The 8,803-nt window shown below is 35.5% G+C and overlaps 1 long non-coding RNA gene across 1 annotated transcript; it reads right to left on the reverse strand.

The window, feature by feature from the left end:
* Positions 1 to 937: 937 nt before the first annotated feature.
* On the reverse strand, positions 938 to 8,131 carry LOC118618079. The gene is made up of 3 exons (XR_004956996.1): positions 8,082 to 8,131; positions 1,716 to 1,931; positions 938 to 964 (listed from the first exon to the last, which is right to left on the reverse strand). It is a non-coding gene; the product is annotated as an uncharacterized LOC118618079 (long non-coding RNA).
* Positions 8,132 to 8,803: the final 672 nt, after the last annotated feature.

An 8,803-nucleotide genomic window follows, 5' to 3' on the forward strand; every position in this document is an offset into this window, starting at 1 on the left:
CTATGGGAGAGCATAATTGCCAATGATACTTCAGATAAGGGACTAATTTCCAAAATATATAGAGTGCTCATACAACTCAACAAAAGGAAGACAAACAATTCAAATAAAAATGGGCAGAAGACCTATATAAACACCTCTCATAACAGGACACACATATGGCCAAGAGACACATAAAAAAATGCTCAACGTTACTAATCAGTTGAGAGATGCAACTTCAGAGGAGGGGAGTGAAGGGGGAGATATGAGATAAACCAAAGAACATATGTGCATGTATGCATAACCAACAGACATAAACAACAATGCTTGTGAGGGGGCAGGATAGATAGGTGTCTCGGGGGGAAAAAGGAAGAAACATCTATAACAAAAAAATGAATAAATTAATTAAAATGCATAAGTACATAATAAATAAATAATAAATTTGTATAAAAAAGAAAAGTGGCATATAGATAAATAATATCAGAAAATATTGGTAATAGTTATTAAAACTAGGTAATGAATATTTTAACCTTTACTAGACTATTCTATAGGCTTTTTGAATATGTGTGCATTTTCCCTATGTGAAACAAGAAAAACAGAAAGAAAAGTATCATACGATCTCCTTTATTCGTGGAATATAATGAAGGTAACAGTCTGAGGAATGGGGTTGTCCCAAAGATGTAGAAGTGGGGTACAGACTGACAATCCCCTGAAGAGAGGGTAGTGAGAGAGATATAAACCACAGAACTTATATGCATGTTTGCATGAACACTGGACATGGACAAAAAAGCTGGAGACAGGGCTCGGAGGCAGGGAGAGGAGAAAGCAGTGGGGGGAAAGGAGAAACATCTGAAACAAAAAAAAATAATTAATAAATATTAAAAATAAATAACTATATACATATAAATATAGATGGTATAGATACATTATATATAGACATAGATGATATAGATAGATTAGATGGTGGGAATGCAGACTGGTGCAGCCACTATAGAAAACAATATGGTGTTACCTCATAAAACTAAAAATTGAACTTCCATTTGACCCAGTGATCCCACTTCTAGGAATATATCCTAAGAAGCCTGAAACACCAACCAGAAAGAATACATGTACCCCCATGTTTGTAGCAGCACTATTTACAATAGCTAAGATCTGGAAACAGCCCAAGTGTCCATCAGTAGACAAATGGATAAAAGAGCTGTGGTACATATACACAATGGAGTACTACACAGCTGTAAGAAAGAAAGACCTCTTATCCTTTGAGACTACACTGAGGGACCTTGAAAGTATCATCCTAAGTGAAACAAGCCAAACAGAGAAAGACAAGTTTCATATGATCTCACTTATTTGTGGAATATAATGAACATAACAGTATGAGGAGGTTGAAGAAATCATATGTATTTATATTTAGTGATTCAGTATTATTACAAAAATAAAATTTTATAAAATATTAAGAGGAAGGAAAAATGGCAGTGGAGTAAAGGGAAGCTACACAAACCTCCTCTCACAACCAAACTGAAACTACAACAAAAATAAAAACACAACATTGGGAAAAACCAACTCCAAACAGCTGAGAGATCCTGTATAACCAGGGACAAAAAGAGGGTGCCAAATTGAGCCTGGTAGAAACTGTGGAGGTGTGACAGAGCAGGCTGGGGGCCCACAAACAATAGCTAAAGGCTGCTTTAGCTGAGAAGGCAGAGGTTTTAAATAGCACAAAATCAAGTACATCCACTTACCTTGGGATCCAGCAGAGGGAGGGCTGACTGCACTGAAAATATGTGGAGAGAATCCAGGACCTTGGTTCAGAAGAGAGCTGGAGGGAAGGAGACTGGGAGTTTGTGCTGTTATCAATTTCTCATAGAATACCAGCCACCTTATTCAAGGAGCTTCTTCTCAGAGCCTTGGGAGAAGCAATGGCCCCTCCCTCAGGAATTCAACACCACCAGGCTGACCTGAAAATGCAAACTGAGGCTCATTACCTTATAGTCTGACAGAAAGCAAGTATCCCACCCTCTGGAAATCCTCTTAAACCTAAGAAATTTTTCATACATTTGAGGGCTACAAATTGAGGTTCATCAAGTTAATGAGACTAATGGCTGCCAGGAAAAAGCTAGAGGACAAATGAACATTTTCTTGGCCTTCCAATCTACCAAGGAAAATAATCCTTGAGAGTAGTGTTTAACATGTGTTCTTTCACACTTATCCAAACCCAGGAAAGGGAGCCACAACCAGAAAAACACCTACACCCACAGGGAAAATTTGGCGAGCTCTAAAACCCAGTGAGACAGCCGCAATGGTGAAACAAAAAAACAAGTCCCAAATGAAAGAACAAGATATTCTACAGGAGAGGAGAATTATGAAATGGATTTAAACGAGATATCAGAGCTAGAATTAGGAGTAATACTATGAGGAAGCTCAACAACATAAGTAAAGAGCTCAACAGCATGAGTGAATATAAAGAAAAATTGAAAATGAACAAACTGGAAATAAATAATGAAATAGGAGATATAAAGAACACATTGGAAGGAATAAAAAGCAGGTCAGAGAAAGACAAGGATTGGATCTGTGAATTAGAAGACAGGGTACAAAATATCACCCAATAAGAGAACCAAAAGGAATCAAACAATTACAAAACAGAAAGACAGCCTAAGAGAACTGTGGGACAACATGAAACACATAGCAGACACATCATAGAAGTTCCAGGAAAAGAAGAAAATGAGCAAGGGATAGAGAATATATTTGAAGAAATAATGTCAGAAAACACTCATAACTTGGTGAAGGAAAATGGCATATATCTTCAAGAAGCACAAAGAGCTTCAACTTTGAAGAATCCAAAGAGGCCCACATCAAGACACATAATAATTAAAGGCCAAAAATTAAAGAGAGAAATAGAATTTGAAACACAGCAAGAGATAAGCAACAGATTACCCACAAAGAAAATCACATAACCTTATCAGCTGAATGCTCAACAAAAACACTACTGGACAGAGGAGAAAGTCATGAAGCGATCACGGTAAGGAAAACAATGATCTGAATCCAAGACTATTCTATCCACGAAGACTGTCATTGAAAATAGAAGGTGAAATAAAGGAAGAGCTTCCCAGACAAAAAGGCTAATAGAATATGTTAGCAACAACCAGCTCTCTAAGAAATGTTAAAAGGAGTGCTGTAATAAGCAGAAGAAATAGGAAGAGAAATATAACCATAATAAATGAAAATTGCAATAAATAAGTACATATCAATAATTGCCTTAAACACAAATAGATTAAACACTCCCATGAAAAGACACAGAGTAGGTGAATACATAAGAATGCATAGCTCATATATATGTTGTTTAGAAGAGACCCAACTCACAACAAAAGCCTTACATAGGTAGAAAGTAAAGAGATGGGAAACTAGAAATAAATTACAAAAAAATACACAAAAACATTTCAACACATAAAGACTAAATAGCATGTTATTAAACAATGAATGGGTTCACAAGGAGATCAAGAAAAAATTAAAAACTTCATGGAAACCAATGAAAATGAACACACAACAACACAAAATCAATGGGATTCAGTGAAAGTAGTCCTGATAGGAAAGTTTATACCCTACATGTCTACCTCAGGAAACTAGATTTTCTAATTGACTATCTCACATCAGAACTTAAAAAACTAGAACAAAAACAAAACAAACAAACAGAAAAAAAGAGTAAGTAGTAGAAAATGAATAGCAAAGATCACAGCACAAATAGTCAACATACAGACTAAAAATAATTCAAAAGATGAACAAATGGACAAATTTCTAGAAATACATAATCTCCCAGAACTGAACGGGGAAGAGATAGAAAACTTGAACAGACCAATCACAACTAAGAAAATTGAAGATATAACCAAGAATCTCCCAGCAAACAAAAGCCCAGGCTCAGACTGGCTTCACAGGGGAGTTTTACTGAACTTTCAAAGAACTCACACCCATACTTCTCAAACTATTTCAATAAATCCAAGAAGACGGAACACTTCCAAACACACTTTCTGAGGCCAGCATAATCCTAATTCTCAAACCAGATAAAGACACTACAAACAAAAGAAACCTACAGGCCAATATTCCTGATTAACACAGATGCCAAAATTCTTAACAAAATATTAGCAAATCAAATCCAGCAATACATCAAACACATTATTCATCATGACCAAGTGGGTTACATTCCAGGCACTCAAGGATGGTACAATATATGCAAATCAATAAATGTGATAAAAGATAAAAACCATATGATCATATCAATATATGCTAAAAAAGCATTCGACAAAATCCAGCACCCATTTCTGATAAACACGCTCAGCGATGTGGGAATAGAGGGGCCACATCGCAATATAATAAAGGCCACATATGAAAAACACAGCCAACAACATACTCAATGGGCAAAAACAAAAGGCATTCCCCTTAAGAATGAGAACAAGACAGGGATGCCCACTTTTGCCACTCTTAATTAACATAGTACTGGAAGTCTTACACACAGCAATTAGACATGGACAGAAAATGAAAGGGATCCAAATTGAAAAGGAAGAAGTGAAACTGTCATTATATGTAGATGACATAATATGGTGCGTATAAAAAAAACAAACCCTAAAGACTCCATCAAAAATCTACTAGACTTAATAAATGAAATTGGCAAAGTGGCAGGATGCAAAATTAATGTCAAGAAATTGATGGCATTTTTATACACCAAAGATTAAATCACAGAAAGAGAAACTAAAAAATCAATTTCATTTACCATCACAGCACAAGACATTAAAATACCTAGGAATAAACTTCACCAAAAAAGTAAAGGACTTCTTCACAGATAACTACAGGTCATTGAAATTAGAAATGGAGGAAGATATAAAAAAGTCAAAGCATATACCCTGTTCATGGATTGGAAGAATTAACATCATTAAAATGTCCATACCACCCAAAGCAATCTACACATTCAATGCAATCCTCACCAAAATACCAATGACTTACGTCACAGACCTAGAACAAACACTCCAAAAGTTTATATAAAACTAAAAAAGACCCCTAGTAGCCACAGAAATCTTGAAAAAGAAGAACAAAGTAGGAGGGATCACATTACCAGATTTCAGGTTATACCACAAAGCCACTGTAATAAAAATAAGCCTGGTACTGGCACAGGAACAGGCAGATAGGTCAATGGAACAGAATAGAGAACCAGAAATTGATCCAAGACAATATACTCAATTATCAATTCACAATGTTGGCAACAACATACAGTGGAGTCAAGACAGTCTCTTCAATAAATGGTTTTGGAAAAATTGGACAGCTACTTGCAAAATAAAATGAAGCTAGACCACAAATTTACAGCATACATGAGAATAAACTCGAAATGGATAAAATACTTAAATGTACCTCGTGAATCCATACAAATGCTAGAAGAAAGTACAGGCAACAAATTTTTAGACATAGCAGAATTTTCACTGATACAACACTTAAGGCAACAGACACATACACACCAAAAAAAAAAAAAAAAAAATCAACACGTGGGATTACATGAAAGTGAAAAGCTTCTGCACAGCAAAAGAAAGAACCATCAAAACGGAAAGGGATCCTACTATCTGGAAGACCATATTCACCAATGATGCATCAGATAAGGGTTAATTTCCAAAATATATAGAGTGCTTATAAAACTCAACCATAGGAAGACAAAGAACCCAATTAAGAATTGGGCAGAGGACCTAAATAGATACCTCTCCAAACAGGACATACAAATGGCCAAGAGGCATATGAAGAAATGCTCAATGTCACTAATCATCAAAGAGATGCAAATTAAAACAACTATGTGGTACCACCTCACACCTCTCAGAATGGCTGCTATCAACAAATCATCAATCAAGTGTTGGCGAGGATGTGAAGAAAAGGGGACTCTAATACACTGCTGGGTAGAATGCAGATTGGGGTAGCCACTGTGGAAAATACTATAATGTTACCTGAAAAAGTAAAAAATTGAATTGCTATTTTATTCAGTGATCTCACTTCTAGGAATATACTCTGAAACAGCAATCCGAAATAATATATGTACCCCTATTTTCACAGCTGCACTATTTACAATAGCTAAGATCTGAAACAATCCAAGTGTCCATGAGTAGATAAGTGGATTAAAAATTCCTGGTGCGTGTACAAAATGGAATACTATGCAGCTGTCAGAAAGAAAGATCCTTCATCCGTTGTGATGGCATGGAAGGGCCTAGAGAATATTATTCTAAGTGAAACAAGCAAATCAAAGAAACACAAATACCACATGATCTCACTTATTTGTGGAATATAATGAACTAAACAAACTGCTGAACAAAATTAACCCAGAAACATAGAAGTGGGGTACAGACTGACAAGCCTCTGAGGAGGGGGGTTTTGGGGGAGGAAGAGATAAACCACAGAACATATATGCATGTATGCATGATCAATGAACATAGCCAACAAAGCTGGGGATGTGGCTAGAGGAAGGGGAGGAGGGTGTCAATGGGGAAAAAATGAGAAACATCTGTAACACAAACAAATAAAAAATAAATAAATAAAATAATATGAAAAAGGAAAGATACCAAAAAAAAAGAAAAGAAAAAAAAGAAAAAGTAAAAGAAAGAAAAGTTTGCCAATGTCCCTGATGAATATGGATACAAAATCCTCAACAAAATATCAGCAACTAGATTCAGCACTACATGAAATCACTTATACCCTGTGATTGACTGAGATTTATTCTGGGGATGCAAGGTTGATAAAATATTTGAAAATCAATAAACTTGATAATGAATATAAGTAAAATAAATAAAAATTACACAATGATCTTAAAAAATGCAGAAAACTATCTGACAACATCTAGCACCCACTTATGAAATAAACTCTCAGAAAAGTGGAAATACAGGGGACATACCTCAAGATAGTAAAGGCATATATGACATACCTGTAGCCAACATTATACTCAATGGGAAAAAACTGAAAGTGTTTACCTGAAGATCAGGAACAAGACAGAGATGACCACTTTTACCACTACTGTTCAACATAGCACTAAATCTTGTAGCCACATCAATTAGCAAAAAGAATAAATAACAAGCATTCACATTAGAAAGAAGCAAAACTGTCATTATTTGCAGATAACATAATACTGTATATAGAGAACCCAAAGGATTCCACCAAATATTTACTAGAACTGATAAAGAAATTTAGTGCAGTAGCAGGATACAAAATAAATACCCAGTAACCAGTTATACTGTTAAACACCAGTCACAAACTATCAAAAGAGAAGCTAAGGAAACAGTCTCATTTCACAATTACATTAACAAAATAAAATACCTAGCCCTGGCCCATTTGGCTTAGCGGTTAGAGCATTGACCTGCAGCCCCTAGAGATCAGATTCAGTTCCTGCTAAGGGCAATACCTCAGTTGCAGTTTGTCCCTGGCCCTGGTTGGTCATGCGGCTGGCAGCCACTCGATGTGTCCCTTTCACGTCGATGTTTCTCTTTCTCTCTGTTCCTCTCTCTCCCTCTCACTCTACCTGAACAAAAATAAAATATATATATATATATCCTCGGGTGAGGATAAAAAATAAAATAAAGTAACTAAAAAAAAAAAAAAAAAAACAAGGATGTAGAAGACCTGTACTCAGAAACTATAAGACACTTAAAAAAGAAACCGAATACAAATAAGTGAAAGCATATACTAAGATTATGAATAAGAAGAATTTTTACTAACATTTTGTTTAGAGCAAGAAAAACAAAGGAAAAAAATAATAAAAAAATAATAATAAATAAATAAAAATACACGGCACTACAACAAACTAAACAGCTTCTGAATAGCAAAGAAAATCAGCATCAAAAAGAAAAGAGAACCCACACTCAAGGAGAACGTATTTGCCAAGAATATATCAGATAAGGGGTTAATATGAAGATATATAGAGCACTGATAAAACCCAAAAAAACAAAGACAAACAATCCAGTTAAAAATGGGCAGAGGATATAAATAGACAATTCTCCAAACAGGACATACAAATGGCCAAGAGACATACAAAAAAATATTGCTCAATATCACTAGTCATCACAGAGATGCAAATTAAAATAACTATGAAACATTACCTCATATGTGACAGAATGCCTGCCATCAACAAAACTTCAAACAAGTGCTGGTGAGGATGTAGAGAAAAGTACACTGCTGGTGGGGATTCAGACTGCTGCAGCCACTTTGGAAAAGAGTATGGAATTGCCTCAAAATATTCAAAATGGAATTCCATCTGACCCAGATGTCCCACTTCTAGGAATGTATCCTGAGGAGCCTGAAACACCAAACAGAAAAGATATATGTGCCCATGTGTTCATTGCAGCACTATTTACAATAGCTAAGATCTGGAAACAGCCCAAGTGTCCATCAATAGATGGGTGGATAAAAAATGTTGTGGTTACACCAAAGAACTATATGCCCATGTGTCCAATCAATGGACACAGACAATAGTTTGGGGAAAGCAGGAGTAGGGTGGGAGAGGAAAGGAGGGAGTCAAAGGGGAAAAAACGAGTGACATCCACAGTACTTTCTACAATAAAGATAAAATATAGACTTAGAGTTGGAGAGATAAGATAAAATAATGATACTTCAAAGAAAAAGTCAACACTATTCAAAGCAACCTATAAATTCAATGTAATGCATATCAAGGTACCAATGGCATATTTCACAGAACTAAAAATGTTTTTCAAAAATTTATATGGAACCACAAAAGACCCCAAATAGCCATAGCAATCTTGAGAAAGAAGAATAAAGTTGGAGGATGCATGCTACATAATATCTAACTATACTGTAAGGCCAT

Source organism: Molossus molossus, unplaced genomic scaffold (genome assembly GCF_014108415.1).
Source record: "Molossus molossus isolate mMolMol1 unplaced genomic scaffold, mMolMol1.p scaffold_m16_p_52, whole genome shotgun sequence".
NCBI lineage: Eukaryota > Metazoa > Chordata > Mammalia > Chiroptera > Molossidae > Molossus > Molossus molossus.